The following is a 19,778-nucleotide window of genomic DNA, read 5'->3' as shown; positions in this document are numbered from 1 at the left end:
CGGTCGTGGGATGACGCGATCTTCACGGATCATGGCGATCCCGTCGGGAGTTAGTTGGAGAAGGGGCCGTTGGTTGTAACAGATGATAAGGAATGCCAGTGACAGAAAAACGGCTGCAGTCAACAGCTGACAAAACCAATCTTCAGTTCGTCTCTCTCTCTCTCAGCTCACTCTCTTCTCATCTTCCTTGCTCGATCGCCGGCTTTGGCAACGACATGTATTAGAAGTAGCCGTAGATGTGAAGGATGAAAACCTATGATCTGTTGCATCGGTGAAGATTTGTTAAAAATGTAGTCTGGTACTAATAATGTTTGATGGATATTGAAGTTTGGATGTCTGTTGCCGGCAAGGCGCCGGACGTAGATAGGTCCAACATCGATGTGCATGTACGCGCTTGGCGCAGTACACATACATGAGAGACGTCCACAGCGGCCATCATTCAGGTGCGCATCATGCTATGAGAGAAGAAGAATCGTGTTGACAAGCATTCCCGATCAAAGTAATGTATCTTTACTTTTGAAGAAAAGCAACTCTTGACTACAAGACAGTAGGCTTCAGCAAAAATGAAGTTCACCACCACTAGATTCCTCCATAGTTAAAACACGAAACTATGAATTTGTATACTGAAATGTATGTTCAATAGTTTTGAAATTCTAATTATCAACAACGCGATTCATGGTTTTGAAACAAAGCATACAGACTCTGTATATACGGCATGCATTATCTTATTTATCAATATGAAGATGAGGATGTAGTAGCTTCACTACTGGTATGGATGTGTGTTTCTATATTAGAATTAGGATGGACCGTTGAAGAATTAGCACAAGGGATGTAAACTTCTTGGCAGAACATGTACGGGATGGTACATTGGGAATAGAAAATAGGTAACTCAAAGGCCTTTGAGTGCAAGTGTATTATTTCCCAAAATTATTTTCTTGGCCTAAGTTACTATATTCTCGATATATACTACTCCCTCCGTTCCTACATATAAGACCTTTTAGACATTTCACTATAGACTACATACGAAGCAAAATGAGTGAATCTATACTCTAAAATGTGTCTATATACATCCGTATGTAGTTCATAGTGCAATCTCTAAAAGGTCTTATATTTAGAAACGGAGGAAGTATATAATAGGATTGTAAATTTTGCAAAATAAAGGACCAAAATCAAAACTTTAATTGCACTAATGCACGTGATCAAAATGCCACAACACTAACATTAGTGTGTTACCGCATAAGTGAAACCCATATGTTAGACCAGATAAACATTGAATATTCAATGAAAGAAGAAATACAACTACAACAATAGTAGATTCAAATTATGTCCAAGAGTACAAAGAATGGCAAAAATAAACTATGATAGTACAAGCCATTTGCGAGGGCCACCTTGCTAGTTATTAAAACAAGCAAAGTGAATGCAAGGGCGCCAGGTTTATCGTTTTGAAAGGTTTACTACTCGCTCAGTCTCGTATTAGTTGTCGCTGGAACCATTGTATTTAGATGTATTATGGTGCTAGATACATTAGTGTGAGCGACAGTTGGAGGGAGTATTTATTTATATTTTACTAGCAAAAGGGCCCGTGCGTTGCAACGGGAGAAAAAAATACCACACGCTTTTAGTCTTTTTATAATCATTTTAATTTATTAAAATAATAAGCTAACTAACTAATGTAGTCAGTCCTATCCTATTTTGTTGAGAAATCAACCGATCCATTGTTAATTACACCATGATGAGAAATTGAGCGGGACAAGCAAAGCAAAACAAAAGAGGCTACGTGAATTGATCAATGGACTGTTATCTTATTTCACTCATGGGGTAGAGAATGTGGGATCAAATGACAAACTGAAGGTGGTGTTTCATTCTCTGTCTCTACAACAATACAATCTTACATTCAATACATTCATTCATCAGCAAACAAATCCCCACAAAACAAAATTTCTTGCCGGTGCTTGGCACACGGTTGGAGGCATGGGGAGGGGATCTCACCAGATGATGAGTTCCTGCCGGAGGAGGGGATACGATGAGGGGAGCAAGCGTTAGGCGCCTCTATCTGGCCATAAGGAGTCGCCGTTGCCGCGCCATAACCTCGGAGTTCCCCGTGTGAGCCATGGAGGCCCGCCTCCACCTGTAAGTACTTCGCTTCGTCGCGCCGCCGTCGTTCTGCATCGAGCAGACGCATCATCCCCAGTCACTGTAGCTGTCGCATTGATTTGATCCAGAAGTTGTGCTCGAGCACCGAAACGGGGGCAGCAAGCGGGCATAGGTACGGACGCGGAGACAAGTGGGTTGAGATCTATAACAGTGATGGTTGAGGTCGACCGCGGCGGCGAGTGGTGTGGCAGCGGCCTGGGCACACGCCAGGGTGGACCAGGGTCGACGCAATGCGCTCGAGCGCCGCAACGGGGGCAGTGAGCGGGGAGAGGTACGGCCGCAGAGGCGGGTCGGTTGAGATCAACAGCGGTGGCGGTTGAGGTCGGCCGCGGAGGCGAGTGGTGTGGCGGCTGCCTGGGCACAGGCCAGGGTGGCCTAGGGTTGACGGGAGGAGGCGATGCGTACGGGTATAATTTTTTACAGCGAATTGATTTTTCCTTTTGCGTTACAGATAAATGATGGAGCGCGGGTTGAATAATAAAAATTACACGGGCTTTTTTTTATAAAAGTGTTGCGTTGGGTTTTCCGACGGAAGCAATAGCATCTTTATTATTAGGTAGGTATAGATATGATCAGTTACTTCCTCCTACTTAGCGTCTTTGTTTCAAAATGCATCATGGTTTAGACATATGGATACACTTCTAAAGGTGTAATTTGAATATAAATATATGGTTCTGTGTTACTAAAAAATGACAAAGAAAGTTGAACTTTTAATCGATATTCTATACCCGGGTACACGTTTGAAAACCTAGCAAAACAATGAAAAAAAATCTGAAAATTTGTAGCTTCGAATATGATCAAAAAATATCTCCCAGTCTCGTGTACCACCGATTTTGCACTGTAAACAGAGCAAGACACGAGAAACACGTTCATGAGCGGACGCTGGCAGGGCCGGATGTGCCCAACAAACTCCCTTGGATGTATGTGGATGGATGTGCTTAACCCATGTGATGTTGGATTTGTCTCCTTTGTCCAAAAAGCTGGCAGGAGCAGGCATACACACACACGAGTTACCATTTCAACCGGATGCTCCTGAATACTAGTAGTAGTCTTTGCTCCTGCCTGCTTCAAGGTGTTTTATTTTTTAATGATATCATTTTTATTAATAATATATTTTATACAAATTAAATTAAAGATTTAGATATACGTGCATGCCTTTTAAACTGTAACCGAATAAGTACTCAGTAGTCTTCGCTCCAGCCTGCCCCAAGGTGGAGTATGAAATAGACCTTAACTAGCTACTCCCTCCGTTTCAGTTTATAAGTCCGGCACGTGTATCTAGTTAGTTAATTTGACCAACTTAATAAGAGGCATATATTATAAAAAATATATCATTAGTGTACTACTTTGCATCGTAAGAAGAGCAACACACGACGAACACGTCCATGAGAGGACCAGGCCCAACGATTTCTGTCATCGTCATGTTCGTAAGGAGGATGATGATGATGGCAGGGCCCTACTCCTTTGAATGCATTTGGATGGATGTTATCGGCCCATGCGATATTAGATTTTTCTTCTTCTTCAAAATGTGTGTGTTTGTTTGGATGCCTTCATTTCCATGGATGAAAATGCTAGCCCGATCTAGCTAGCTTTTATAACCAAATATGGAATACAACAAAATTTGATATCTTCCATGTCTTCTTGATTATCTTAAATCATAACATCGACACGTCGATCATAAATAGGTCACTACTTGTGATCCTACACAAAAATAACGATGCTATTGCTGTTATATAGGGGTTTTCCTACGAATATCACTTCAAAACTGGTGACGCTAAAGGAGACGATGTGGAATCCAAGATAGTATTGCACTGCTTGCTACCATCGGTTAGCTAGAAATGTGAACACATAAGCTAGACGACCTAAAGCAGAATCTGAATAAACCCAAAAAGTATAAGCGGCACACCGCTTTTGCACCGTAAACAGAGCAACACACGAGAAACACGTCCATGAGCGGACCGGGCCCAACGATCTTTATCATTGCCTTGTTCGTAAGGAGGATGATGACGATGCTGGTAGGGCTATGCCCAACAGACTTCCTTGAATGTATGTGGATGGATGGATGTGCGCAGCCCATGCGGTGTTGGATTTTTCTCCTTGTCCAAAATGTGTGAGTTTGGTTCTCGCGTGGCCGGGAGGACCATGCATGCATACACACACATGAGTTGCCATTTCCCTATCCACCGGCAATTCTTGCACACCATGCATTGACCAGCTTCATGCCCACAGATACTCCTGCTTCGTGCATACTATTACTAACTCCGTCACGGTTTATAGGGCACAGTTAAAATTACGTGCATTTTCATAATAGGCAAGGTTTAAGACGCATTGCATTTACTCCTAGCAGCTAATTACTACTCCCTCCGTCCGGGTTTATTAGGCCCCCCAACCAGATTACAGGTACCAAGACTCCATCATTAATGTCTTAGAATAAGCGCCTACTTCTTTGATTTCCCATGCATGATTTATTGCTAATGTAAATTTCCCTTGACCCGCATGCAATCCATGCTCAGCTCAGGCGCGCGCTGCTACTTTTTGGCAAGCTGAAACACTGCATGGCGCATGCATGCCCCCAATCGATGCATTGGCTGGCTGCACGAGCAAGCTCGCGCCATTTTTTGCCAGCTCGCGCCATTTTTTGCCAGAGCAAGCTCGTGCCATTTTTTTGCCACTCGCGCCATGTTGCTTTGCAGAGCAGGTTCGCACCATTTTTTTGATTATTAGCTTGCCCCATGCATCATCGGCGTCGAGCTCTGCATGCCCAGCAGTGACGAGATCGGGCGGCGACACATCCAAGCCCAGCCCGGACTGGGTCTCGGCGTCCGGATCGACGTCGACGCTGTGCTCCGCTTCCGGTCGCGACGGCATGCTAATGCGCTGCATCCGACGAGCCGCTGGTTTCTTTCCAGGAACTAGTGCCGTGGTGTCGTGCTAAGAGAAGGACTCATACGAGTATCTATAGCTGCATGCAACGGATGGACATTTACTACGCCTGGGAAAACGAAAGGCAGCCGGGAAGATCGAGAAAGCAACGAAACGTTTTTCTACCTTTTGGCAGCTGGATCGAGTGGGGCCTAATAAGAGCGGACACGCTCCCAGCGCCCAAGGGCCCAATAAACCCGGACGGAGGGAGTACTTCATTGTACTACTTTTATATGCATGCGTAGTGTGAATGCTATTTTTATCCCATCTAACAGCCAATCAATAACCACCTAGGTTTCAAAAAAATTTCAAACACGCATTCTAAACCGTGACGGAGGGAGTAGTCTTTGCTCCTGCCTATGGAGTAATAAATAGACCTTAACTAGCTACTATAGCACATCACACTACATCTATCGCTAATACGGTAGCTCTGTGCCTGCCCCAAGGTGGAGTGCTATCGTTGTTATATTATATATATAGATTAAAAAAGAAGTAATGACACGGTTTTTGGCACTAGTTGACCAGTAGTACTGCTAGCTATTTCCTTCGTTCCTAAATATAAGTCTTTTTAGAGATTTCATTACAAACTACGTAGGAAGTAAAATGAATGAATTTATACTTTAAAGTATGTCTATATACACTCCATAGTGAAATATCTAAAAAGAATTATATTTAGGAACGGATGTAGTACTAATTAGTCCAAGTCGTACTCGTCTCGATCTTGATCACATGCAAAGCAATTGATTTTAAATTTTCCACATGAAGAAATATATTGAAGCACATCTTTCAAGACTGGAAATACATACTCCTATGTCTCCTGAGATTTCCTATGATGGAGCTTTTGCAATCCGGATAATCGCGCAGGGCAATATGTGGCGAGGGCTTTTGCAATAGAGCTAAAAGCACCATGACCCCAAATCAGGGTCCCTATATAATTGGACTACAGCAACAACGCAGTATCCATTACACAGGTACATCAACTAGCTACACTACACAGTACGTTACATTATTTGCCAACATGGCCGGCGTCCTTTGTAGCACGTCGGAGAAAACCCGAGGCACGAGCAACCCTGCGGGAGACTCTTCCTCTCTCCGACCTTGATGACATCAAAGACCTGCAGTACCTGCAGCCCTCAGTTGAGTTCTTTCGTGCCGTCGACATTGGTGACCCCGGGCAAGGGTGACCTGCCACTGCCGCCAAGGCAATCAAGGCAGCCCACGCGGAGGCGTTGCTGCACTACTACCCTCTTCCAGGCCGTCTCCAGGAGGCTCCCGTGTTAGCCTAATCCTGCCGCATCATTTACCTGCTGTTTATTTCCCTTCTTCAGTTTCGTCAGAAAGAACGCTGCAGCTGCAGCCATAGCTAGGTTAGTTACACTTTCAGTTAGACTCGTTTTTCGCTGGTTAGTTAATCTAGACCGCAAGACGCGCCGTGTGCGATCTGCGGCGACATAGTAGGAGTGGCAGGAGTGCGCTCGAGGTCGTGGGATGGCACGATCTAGTAGCTGAGCGAGTCTCACTACACGCACTGGTCGATCGCTGAATAAGAGGAATACAAACGCGAAATGCTGCAGCAATTCAGCAGTGCAAAACCCTGGTTGTTCTGTCTCTCGTGCTCTTCCGATCCCCCCATCACAACAACAATTAGCATCAGAGCCATTAAGCATCCATGGCTGGAGGGCGCGGCGCGTGGCAGGGCGCTGGTGGCAGTGTTCACCAGGCGCTGGCCGGCAATGAGCAGCAAGGCGATGGCAGCGACGTCCAGCGGGACGCGGGCGGCAACGGGCAGCGAGACGACGGCGGCGCCGAAGACGGCACACAACGCCTCGGCTCCAGGTCGCCAGTGCGCCCACGTAAGGTGTCGCACTCGCCTCCACCACGGCGTGGGCGTCATGGCGAGCTGGTGGTTCGCGAGCGAGCGGTGAGGGAGATCGGTGGTTCTGCCCAATACCCGACGCTCACTCGCACCAACTACGTCGACTGGGCCATGGTGATGCGCGTGCAACTGCAGGCACAAGACCTGTGGGAGGCCGTGGAGTACGGCGACGGCGATCGCGACGATCGCGCCGCTCTGGCCGCGCTGCTCCGCGCGGTGCCTCCTGAGATGATCCGTGCCCTCACCGGCAAGGACTCGGCCAAGGAGGCATGGGAGACTCTGCGCACGATGCGCATGGGCAGTGAGCGTGTGCGGGAGGCCAAGGCACAAACCCGTCGCCGCGAGTTCGAAGAGATCCGCTTTCGCGATGGTGAGTCTATCGAAGACTTCTCTCTTCGTCTGACAGCAATCGTGAACGAGCTGGAGCTGCTTAACGACCCTGTGTCAGAGTACCGCGCCGTGCTTAAATTTCTGCACGCGGTGCCCCGCAAGTTCAGACAGATGGCACTGGCCATCGAATCCTTCGTCGACCTGCGGACGCTCTCGATCGAAGAGATGTGCGGGCGTCTCCGTTCCGTCGAGGAGAGCTATGCTCTGGACGACGTCGATCGCGGGGTTGGTGAGCTACTCCTCACCGAGAGGGAGTGGCACGCCCCCATGCAACACCAGGGCCAGGGATCGTCTTCGGCCGCCAAGGACGGCAGGGGACACTCCAGCCCACGCCCGCAGGGTGGCGAACGAAGCGGTGGACGAGGCGATGGCGGCAAGAAGCCCACCAGAGTGAAGCGGAAGGGCAAGTGCCGCTACTGCAACATCCCCGGCCACTGGGCGAGGGAATGCCGCAAGGCGGAGCGCGATCGTCAAAACCAAGGCGAGACGGCGAACCTCGCCGAGGCGGATGTCGAGCCACCAGCGCTCCTGCTGGCGACCATCGAGGAGGGCGAACGCCCGGTCCAGGACACGGGCGTGGCGAACAAAGTACAGGAGGTACCAGCGCGCGCTCAGGCAGTCTTCCTCAACGAAGAGCACGTCGTTCCGGCCACCACCGGAGCGCATGGCACCTGGTATCTGGACACCGGCGCCAGTAGTCACATGACCGGCGCACGCGACGCGTTCACCAACCTCGACGACACCGTGCATGGCTCCGTGCGCTTCGGGGACGGCTCCCTCGTCACGATCAGTGGTAAGGGGAGTGTCATGTTCCGTTGCACGAATGGGAACCAGCGCGTCCTCGCGGACGTGTACTACATCCCTAAGCTGCGGGCCAACATCATCTCGCTTGGAAAACTTGATGAGAAGGGCTGCAGGTCTGTGATCGAGGGCGGACATCTCTGCGTCTACGATCAACAGCGGCAACTCCTTGTCCGTGTCAAGCGCACGGCAAATCATCTGTATGTACTGCGACTAGACCTTGCCATGCCGGTCTGCCTGGTGGCCAAGCTGGACGAACCGGCGTGGCTGTGGCACGCACGGCTAGGGCACCTCCACTTCCGAGCGGTGAAGGCCATGTCCACGAGGGGCATGGTGCGCGGGATGCCGCAGGTGGACCATGTCGACGAAATCTGCGACGGATGCACGCTCAGGAAGCAGCATCGCCTGGCGTTCCCGCGTGCGAGCCCGCACCGATCGGAGCGCGCCCTGGATCTCGTGCACACCGACCTCTGCGGCCCGATCAAACCAGCTACAGCAGGCGGTAATCAGTACTTCTTATTAGTAGTTGATGACTATAGTAGATACATGTGGCTCGAGGTCCTTAGGTCCAAGGACGAGGCGTTCTCCCGGTTCAAGAAGATCCAGGCTCTCGCAGAGGCGAAACAGAGCTGCCGCCTGCGCGCATTCCGCTCGGACAGGGGTGGCGAGTTCAACTCCAGCGATTTCAAGGCCTACTGTGAGAAGAGCGGCATCGTGCACCACACCACCGTGCCCTACTCACCGCAGCAAAACGGCGTCGTCGAGCGGCGCAATCAGACCGTGGTGGAGATGGCTCGGTGCATGCTGAAAGGCATGGGCATGCCGGCCACGTTCTATGGAGAGGCGGTCAAGTGCGCCGTCTACATCCTCAACAGAGCACCGACGAGAAGCCTCAACGGCGTGACACCGTACGAGGCCTGGAACAAGAGGAGCCCCACGGTCGAACACCTTCGCACTTTCGGCTGCATAGCCCACATGAAGAAGACAGGAGCCGGAGTAACCAAGCTCTCCGATCGCTCCGTACTCACCGTGTTCATCGGGTATGAGGAGGGCTCGAAGGCCTATCGGGTGTACGACCCGGCGGCAAAGCGAGTGCATGTCACCCGTGACCTGGTGTTCGAGGAACGGCGGGCATGGCCATGGACAGCTGATGTTGGAGGAGGCGAGTCGCTGTCGCCGTCCTTCTCTGTGACGTACAGCACCGAGACAGGCGAGCAGGTGATCGACGCTGGGGAGACAGGGACGCACTCGAAATCCCCTGACACTCTCAGGCAGGCGTCGCCCGCGGTCGCCACACCAGCGGTCGCCACGCCCCCGCCAACAGGAGAACGGCCCTCTCCCTCCTCACGCGACAGCAACTTGGACGCGGCAGCGGACGCAGATGCAGTTCCCAAGTATAGGTACCTGGCGAGCGTGCCGTGCCCACACCTCCGGAGGCGCCCAACCCAGTGTTCGACGACGACGAGCTCGAGACACTGTGCCTCGCCACAGCAGACGAGCCAGTGTGTGTCGAGGAGGCGTTGTCCACCCCCGAGTGGAGGGCAGTGATGGAGGAGGAAATGAAGGCCATCGCCGACAACAACACATGGACGCCGGCGGCACTGCCCACTGGGTCACGAGCGATCGGGCTTAAATGGGTCTTCAAGTTAAAAAAGGACGCCGCCGGGAACGTGGTCAAGTACAAGGCCAGGCTCGTCGTGAAAGGGTACGCCCAGCGCCAGGGGGTGGACTTCGACGAGGTATTTGCACCAGTGGCGCGGATGGAGACGGTGCGCGTACTGATCGCGCTCGCCGCGCACGCTGGCTGGTCCGTCCACCACATGGACGTCAAGTCGACGTTCCTCAATGGTTTCATCAACAACGACAACCCGCACGGCGTCCTCAAGCTCAGAAAAGCCATGTACGGGCTCCGACAGGCTCCACGGGCATGGTACGCAAAGCTCGACGCATCCCTCTGTGAACTCGGTTTCGTACGTAGCCCCTTGGAGCATGCCGTGTACAGGCGCGGCAACGAGACCTCATACCTGCTGGTAGGCGTCTACGTCGACGATCTGATCATTACAGGGACAGACGGTGACGACATCGCTACGTTCAAGGCAGAGATGTAGCACTTGTTCAAGATGAGCGACCTCGGACTGTTGTCATACTATCTCGGGATAGAGGTGAAGCAAGGGCACAATGGGATCACTCTCTCACAGCGAGGCTACGCCGAGCAGGTGCTGGAGCGCGCCGGCATGGCCGGGTGCAACCCGAGCCAAACCCCCATGGAGGTGAGGCTCAAGCTGAGTAAGGAGGATGGTTTGCCGCCGGCGGACGCGACAGAGTATCGTAGCATCATAGGGTGCCTGCGCTACCTCGTCAACACGCGCCCTGACATCGCTCTGGCTGTCGGAGGCTCCAAGCTCGCGGCACAGGACCGCGGTGAAGCAAATTCTCAGGCACATCAGAGGAACTTTGCACTATGGATGCAGCTACAAAAGGGGTGCTGGCGCCCCTACGCTGGTCGGCTTCGGCGACAGTGACCATGGCGGTGATATGGACGACCGCAAGAGCACATTAGGCGTGGTGTTCTTCCTCGGAGGCAGCACGATCACCTGGACCTCGCAGAAGCAGAAGGTGGTCGCAACCTCATCCTGCGAGGCGGAGTATGTGGCCGCGGCGGTGGCGACGTGCCAGGGAGTGTGGCTCAGCCGCCAGCTGGCTGACCTAACGGGGAGATCAACGGAGAAGTTCCAGCTCTACGTCGACAACAAATCCGCAATCGCCCTAAGCAAGAATCCGGTGCACCACGATCGGAGCAAACACATCGACATCAAGTATCACTTCATCCGTCATTGTTTGGAAGAGAGCAAGCTCGATCGTTGATCACGTCAGCACTGATGAGCAACTCGCGGACATCCTCACCAAGGCGCTGGGAAAGATCAAGTTCGTGGAGATGCGAGCGAAGATCGGTGTGGCAGAATTAAGGGGGTGAATTGTTAGCCTAATCCTGCCGCACCATTTACCTGCTGTTTATTTCCCTTCTTCAGTTTCGTCAGAAAGAACGCTGCAGCCGTAGCCGTAGCTAGGTTAGTTACACTTTCAGTTAGACTCGTTTTTCGCTGGTTAGTTAGTCTAGGCCGCAAGACGCGCCGTGTGCGATCTGCGGCGACATAGTAGGAGTGGCAGGAGTGCGCTCGAGGTCGTGGGATGGCACAATCTAGTAGCTGAGCGAGTCTCACTGCATGCACTGGTCGATCGGTGAATAAGAGGAATACAAACGCGAAAAGCTGCAGCAGTTCAGCAGCGCAAAACCCTGGTTGTTCTCTCTCTCGTGCTCTCCCGATCCCCCCATCACAACAATATCCCGGGGGCAAGCTAGTCGTCGACTGCATTGGGGTGTTGGCTTTTGAACTCTAGATCAATTCACGAGAGAGCAGCAGCACACGCTAGTTCAAAGCTAGCAAGCTGGTAGGCTAATAGCTGGATGGATCCTTCCACTACGTAGGATTAGTACATGCATGCACGTACGTAGCAGCACGCGAGCACGCCTCCGGCGAGACGCACACGAGAACACGAGCACACGCGATTGGATTGCTAGAGGACCGTCTCGGTCATGTCGTTTATTTCTTGCTTTCATCTGATCTTACAAGAGCTGGGGTAGGCGCATATATATATGCTAAGCATAGGCTACTGCTAATCCTACTCGGTTTACAATACTACTAATCCTACTCGGTTTGCAATACTAATTAAAATAAAACACACGTGTACGTTTAGACTATAACTAGGTTAATTACTACATTCACCTCCTTAACCTTGTTGATGTGTCTTCATTGCTTGGACTCCGACTTTCTTCCTCATCTTGATGAACTTCTGTCGATCGAGGGACTTGGTGAAAATATCGGCAAGCTTTGAGAGGTGTGGCTCCACCGTCTTCACATGAGGAAGGTGTCGTGTTTGTCGTGGCAGAGGCAGACGTGTCCATGGATGAGCTCGGCAAGCCGGCGCCGCTGCCACCATACCCATGCGTCAAAGAACTGCTATGCGAGGTGGGCAACCCTTTGGTTGTTGTAGGAGTTCCCATCTTCTTGATGCAGGTAGCTCCCTAACCTTGAACTGTTCACTTAAATTTTACGGCATTAGGTTGGTCGTAATGGTAGTATAATAACTAGTATCATGTATATCAACTAGGCATATTTGATGAGGTGGCATAGAATTAAATGAAAAAAGAGAGGATTGAGTATCATATTATGATACCGTATCATATTAAATGTTGTGCTACTATGTGTCATGCATGTCAATAAATGAACTGTTCTATGATATACTATGCATTACGGATGTAGTATCATATGCATGATACTAGTATATGATACTCTCCATTACAACCAGCCTTAGGTTATTTATCTATCTATCTATTATGCTTATAGGGAATTATTAAAACTAGTCGTCAGCCCGTACATTCGCACGGTCTAGTATAATTGAGAAAATTGACTTGCGGGCTACAGAAATACAATACTAAAATGGTTATTACATCTAATGGCACAATTTAACTAAAGATATTATCTCCATTTGCAAACAAATTGTAATACCATTCCCTTCTTTGTGGATGACAATCAACAGCTTTGTGATTATTTAGAATTTGTTCATCTAATAACCTGCACACATATGACTATGGAAATATTGCTAAAATAAAAGTTATTTATTAACTCTTCTCAAAGATCATTCCCCAAATCCTAGCGTTTACATTGGGAAAATCTATATTTTAAACAATACCGAGAAAGAAGTCTGGACTTTGATCTAGGTGAAAGCATTTATAACCTAGCAAGGCAGATACTATATAGATGTAATTGAGAAAATGACAATCATTTAAACTTTCTCAAACACGCATTTAGCCCCAGCTGAAGGCCCGACTCTGTGTGCAGGTACCTAAAATCAGTAAGTGAACTATGACAATATGAAATACAAATGGAGAGGAGTGTGATTTCACCCACATACCTCATGAAGCACATGGTTAAGAAAGCCAGTGCATTGTTTTTGGGCCAGTCGTTCCGAGCCGATCCCCGATGAAGGTTCACCCGTGTGAGTTGACGACCACAATCCACAAGGTTGTATGGACAAAACCCTGTGGTTTACTACCCCTCCATGCACACAGTTTAATCCGATACTCGCTTCGTAAACAAATATAAGAGTGTTTAAATGACTCTTTAGTGATGTAAACGCTCTTATATTTCTTTACATAGGGATTATATATTAGCGATAGAGTGAACCTTCTTGGATGAATGGAGTTAACAACTTATCATATATCATAGTGCCCTGAAACAACTTATAGTAGCATATTTATGTTACAAACTTGTACGCTTGTACCAATAAAACACATCTTCATGAAGTAGTATCATGCCAAGACTAATAAGTTCATCACTTTTAAGGTTAACATAGCAGCCAAATTACACTAATAAGCTACAGTTTTCATGAACCCTTCTCATGGCTAATTGCACTGGCCATATCACCACACAATTACTTAGAACCTTGCATCGCTGAAAATATATGATTCCCATATCAATCTATCTGAACAATCTATCAGCCCTACTGATATCATGAATCCTAATTATAACGACTTAAATTTGATCTTTATTTGCAAAGCGGGAGAAAAACAGCTTCGAATATCTAAATTAATTCGATAACAGTTTGTAAAAAGAAAATAAGAAAGCAATAAAATTTGACATGTAAAAGAACACAAACTTTTGAAGATTAGTACTTATTTACTCTTTCGTGAAGCTCATCTGATGGGCATAGTTTTGATATGACTTGATATCCATGATCCCAACATTATACGTGAGAACATTGCGGATTGAATTCTTGGAGAACAGACCACTATGAAAGGACATGATATATAAAATCGATGATCCTTATCTCCGAGAGCTCACCAGATCCATGCCCAGACATACTTGCGGGAGAGAGAAAGCATGTATTTGATGGAAAGATTATACGTGAGAACAATGGGGATTGAATTCTGAGAGAGCACAGCACAACGAAAGGACATGATATAGAGCACACCATATCCATGCCCCAACTTACTTACCGGGGAGAGAAATTCCATCCATGTGGCAAGATCGCCTTGTGTTTTTTTAACCAAGAGATAAAATACGTACGGTGGAATAGTAGATAGGTTGAGATGGAAATCATATCTCCTTGGACAGGCTTTACATGAAAGCAAACCTGATCGAGTAACAGCACAGCAGCGTAGGATCCATACGATTATATTGCACCACCATCACTTCGACAACAGCAGCGGCGCATGCACGATCCATGCGACGACGTCACCATCTCACTGACAACGTTGGCTGCTCGACGTGAATGGTCCATGTGACGGCATCATGCATCATCTCGTCGGCACTGGCGGCGGCATGGCATATGTGCGTGCTCATTAATTTACCCATGAAGGAAAGGGCTGCAGGGCGTGCACAGCCACGATTGAAACCCTTCGTCACAATTGTGTTGGGCCGTATAGAGCCTGGTTCCTATTTCTACAAACGTGAGATGAAAGGACTGTGGGGCTTCTATTTTTCCTTGGCTGAATTAAGCAATATCAGCCATTTAAAAAAAAAATAAGGTACATCGGTTAATCTGAACCGTAATAACTTGCTCCCACCAGATAAACGGCTCGTAATTTCTGATTAATGTGAGAATTTATTGAGAGTCTAGAATTAGTATAGGTATTGATTGACTAGCAATGTAAATGCAAGGGAATCAGCTTTATTGTTTTGAAAGGTTTACTACTCCCTTCGTTCCATATTAATTGTTGCTGAAACGTGTGTGTTTAGATGTATTACGGTGCTACATACGTTAGGGTGAGCGACGGTTAATATGGAACGGAGGGAGTATTTATTTATATCTTATATGGTAATTTACTTCTTCCTACTTAGCGTCTTTTTGTTGCAAAATACATCCTAGTTTAGACATGGGGATACACTTCTATAGCTGTAATTTGAATATAAATATATGGTTCTGTGTTACTAAAAATGACAAAGCAAAATGAACTTTTAATCATATTCTATACCCTAGGTACACACACCCACGTTTGAAAACATAGCAAAACAATGAAAAAAATCTGAAAATTTGTGGCTTGGACTATGACCAAATGTTTTATGTGCTTACCAAATTTGGTGGTCAAATGACATCCGAGGAGCTCTTTAATTAAGAAAAGTGGTCAAATGTATGTGCATTGTTTTAGTATGATTTGTATTTTGTTTGTATGGAGATCATTTGATGTAATTTGGCCACCAACTTTACAAGCACCTAAAACATTTGTTCACAATCAATGCTAAGAAGTTTCGGATAGTGATAACTAAACACATTTCACATCTAACAAATTTTATTAATTTAGCCTAACATCATATAACCCACTACATATGGATAACTATACCTAGATCACATATGTTATATCTACATAGCCATACCTAAAAAGACCATTTTTCATAAATTAACTAAAATAGATCACATCCGCTGGCACTTAATAGTTGTCATAACTCGCAACCCCTAGGTTGTCAAAGGGTCAACACGCACGCTTAAAAAATACATCATGAATGATTAGGTAGCAACTTGTGGCCGCTGTCATGTTCAGTTGCTTGCTGTCCATGGAGGATGGTATGTGTGGTGGTGGATCCAGTGATAGCTTAATTAATGAATAAGTTTGTGTAAAGCAAGCAGCGGCCTCGCTCTATTCTCGTGGACGGTGAGGTTGACGACGTACGTTGGCGTTCCTTGTTCGCCATGGTATCGTAGCAAACACAGTTGCTATTGCTTGTGCTTATTGTCATCAATGTGCATTGATGAAGCTTTGGGTGCCTATGAAACTGAACGGTGCTTCGGTCACTCCGTTGTTGACTACCCTGTCTGAAGGGTGCGCATTGGGAGTTTCGGCTCGATGCATCACCTCTATATATGTTGACCAAGATGTCATATGGGAGGCGGTACTTGGCAACGACTTTTTCTTCTAAATACATGTTTTTGGGGGACAAGTGGCGGCCAAGTTACAACCCCAAGTATTAGTCATGTCCCTGGCGGTGGTGAGTTCGGATCAACGTTGTTGCCTCGGAAAAAGAAGATGTAAAGTTATAGCGACGGAGAAGTAGTACATTATGGACAAAAAAATTATGGGTGCAACTATTGTACTCCCTCAATCACAGTTCAGAAGGCACGACTAAATTTAGGTGCGTTTTCACAATAGACAAAGTTTAGTGGGCATTGCATTTATTCCTAGCAGCTAATTAGTACTCCGTTGTAGTGTACTTCTATATACATGCGTAGTGTGAATGCTTTTTTTCAGTTCATCTCAGAGTCAATCAATAACCAACTGGGTTCTAGGGAATTTCCAAACACGCCTTTTAAACCGTGACGGAGGGAGTAATGCTTTTTTATGTCACACGAGCTTGCAAAAAATTAACTCGAGCCTTGATAGAGCAAAAAAAAGTTTTACTGCTAGTACTAGTACTCCATCAAAGTTATACTGATGTTTCTTAATTTCCATGTTAATGTATGTGAGTAGGTGACCCAACTCAGGTGTGGAGCATTTGTAATTGGTCTTCACATTTGCCACAGCATCGCCGACGGCTACGGCAGTATCCAATTCTTGAAATGCATCGTCGACTTGGCCCGTACTCATGTTGACACCTGACAAATTGTATTGCCAGTGTGGAACAAGGAGCTCTTGACAGCACGTATCCCGCCACACATAAACCCAGTGTTTGGCGAATTCCTCCAAAGATCAGGCAGCAGTGGAGATGACATTATGTTAATTGTCAACGCCACCGGGAGAAATGGTTGGCTGCTTCTTCAACTTTTGTCCAAGAGACATCGCGGTGCTAAGAAGCCACCATGCCCCCACACATCCTGACCCTCCGGCCACAAGCTTCGTGCTTGTGACGGCGATCATGTGGCGTTGCCGCACGGTGGCACTCAAGTATGACCTCCACCATCGGGGGGCCTAATGTTCACTATGAACGCGCGCGGGAGAGGGAAGCACCATGGGCTCATCCCGCATGGGTTCTACGGCAATGCGGTCTTCTACCCCGTGGCGGACACAACTGTCGGAGAGCTATGCGGCAACCCACTTGCCTACACAATCGCTCTCATCCATGAGGCCAAGCGCAACATGACCAAAGATTACATGGAGTCCATGGTGGATTTCCTGGCATCTCTACGTGGGCGGCCACCACTCACCATGGACAGAATGTATGAGGTCAATGACATGAAATGGATTGGACAGGAGACACTGGACTTGGGATGGGCTAAGCGGGTCGGAGGCGGCTTAATTACCCATGGTCGAGGATGTCTCCACTGACTCTGTGAGCTGCCACATGATCGAGGTGTAAGAATGGCAAAGGGGAGGACGTGATCGTGGTAAGCATGCTATTGCCAAGACTTGCAATGGACAAGTTCAAGAAGGAGATTGCTGTTTGGATGAATAATAAGGGGAACTAGTTGTTCAGCTCAATTTGTTGGCCTCACCGTCTTTGTAAGGTCCGGTGAACACGTGCTCAATTGTTGTTTTGGTGTGAGATTATATGCGTGAGGTCATTGTAAAGTCTATAACCTTCTAATAAAGAGGTCCTCAGAATAAAAACTACTTACCAATAAGTAATGTTACTTGGATTTCATCCCGCACCTGTGCGTACAGTAAAATGCAAAAAAAATAGGGTATCAATTTCAAAAGCAATTCTGAATTTCTTTTGAGATAAACATTGTTTAATGTTATACCAATATGTAAACTCTGTGATGAAAAATATTTGTGGAGGACTCGGCAAAAAATATACGTAACCGATGTTCCATCAAGGGCTATTTTTTAAAAGCAGTTTAGAACATTGATTTTTTTTTTTTTGCCAGAGCACCAAGATGTTTTTTCATCACAATAATTTCTATTTTGATTCTATTTTCTCAAACTTTACTGTCCATCCCAGAGAGTAATGCTACACCCATTAAAACCTACGTAAGGTTTCTACATTAATTAACTGGATTAGGATTGGTGGTTGGTGCCCACCTTACTAAAATCAGCTAAGGGGCGAGAAGAGAATTTATTGAAGGCTAAGTAACTTGAGGTAGGATCCCTTTGTAGCCCTCGCAAACCGCTGTCCTTTTAAATTTCATAGAATGTTGCGCTCCGGAGTAGAAAAATCAGTGTTTTTTCTAGAAGTAATGCTAGACATACGTGTGGTTTAGAGAGTCTCTAGCGGATCTTACAAACCGTGGTCCGTTTAAAATTCGTTCCCGTAAACGCAAATACTCCCTCTGTGCCATAATAATTGTTGTTGGGGAGAACTAGTTCTCCCCAACAACAAATATTTAGGAAGAGAGAGAGTATGCGGTACCGCAAACAGCGAGCAAGAATAGATAGATCAAATAATTAAACAAATTAAAACACACACACACACACACACACACACACACACACACACATATATATATATAGCATAACATAAACTAGCAGCTCACGCGGCCATATATATATTAAATCGCCGGAGTCCATATGAAAACAGTGTTTATATATACCAGCATAAACGAAATTAACATAACAGTGTTTATATCCGGAGTCATTGGAACGCAGATGATAAGTTGAGGTGGAGGTAATCGAAGGTCCCGCTAGCCCAAGTTGCAAGACAATATATATTCATTTGCATGTCCGCCACTCCTTCTCTGCCACGTCGTCGTTGCAGCATGCACTTGCGAGACAGGGAGCCACACCTCTCTCTCTCTCAAGCTGCATGCGCTCAACATCGTGGCTACGTGCGCTGCAAAGAGTTGGCAGGGGAGAAGTAGATTTGTGGCAGACGAGGATTCGCAAAATGAAGGACGCAAAATGCAAAGAGTTGGCAGGGGAGAAGTAGATTTGCTCGATCGGGTACATACAAGTCAGAGTGGACTGATGATGATAGCAGTTTGCGGAAAACCTCGGTGTTGTTGTTTCTTTCTTTGGTGGCGCGCGTGTGTGAGTCTTCTAGGTTGCCTGCCCGGGCCCCTGCTGAGGTGGGGCCAATGGAAGCGAGCGCGACGACCTTTTTTTTTTTTGAAGTGGGGAAAAAGCTTTGCCCCTTCCATTAATTAAGGAAGGAGGAGTTTGAGAGAGTTTGTCGAAAAGATAGTAGCAAAGAAAGGCCCCTAGCAAAAAAAAAGGGGGGGCACACCACCCAACAAAAAACTCTACTCTCCCATCAGAATGCACCCCAAATGCTTTGCTCCCGCGGTCGCCCAAAGCTGTCCCACCGATTGTACGGTGCCAAGGAGGATGAATGGTGACGTGTTTGTGGAACGAAAGGCCCTTGCATTTCTCTCATCCCAAATGGTCTTGCTCACTAACAGAGTGAGGGAGGCCATCACCCTTTTCTGAATCCCGTGGGAGGATGCCATATCGTACCACCAGTATTTAATGGTCATGTAGGCAGTCCAAGCAAAAGTGTACAAGCTAACGAATCGAAGCCAATCTTTTACCAATCTCCATATCCTGAGAGTGTATCGGCATTTGGAGAAAAGGTTTTCCACCGTTCCTTGCTCCCTTGTACAAAGCGGGAAAGGTCCACAGTTGTCGTCCAAATCCAGTTCTGGATTGCCAACCATGCGATAAACTTAACGTTCGGGGGTGCCCATGTCTTCCAGACAACTTTGC

General features: G+C 47.4%; 1 pseudogene; it reads left to right on the top strand.

Moving 5' to 3' along the window:
* The first annotated feature begins 4,911 nt into the window (after window positions 1–4,911).
* LOC123409636 lies at window positions 4,912–17,462 on the top strand (annotated as a pseudogene).
* The last annotated feature ends 2,316 nt before the right edge of the window (window positions 17,463–19,778 follow it).

Source organism: Hordeum vulgare, chromosome 7H (genome assembly GCF_904849725.1).
Source record: "Hordeum vulgare subsp. vulgare chromosome 7H, MorexV3_pseudomolecules_assembly, whole genome shotgun sequence".
NCBI lineage: Eukaryota > Viridiplantae > Streptophyta > Magnoliopsida > Poales > Poaceae > Hordeum > Hordeum vulgare.
This window is presented reverse-complemented; position numbering and strand designations above follow the sequence as displayed.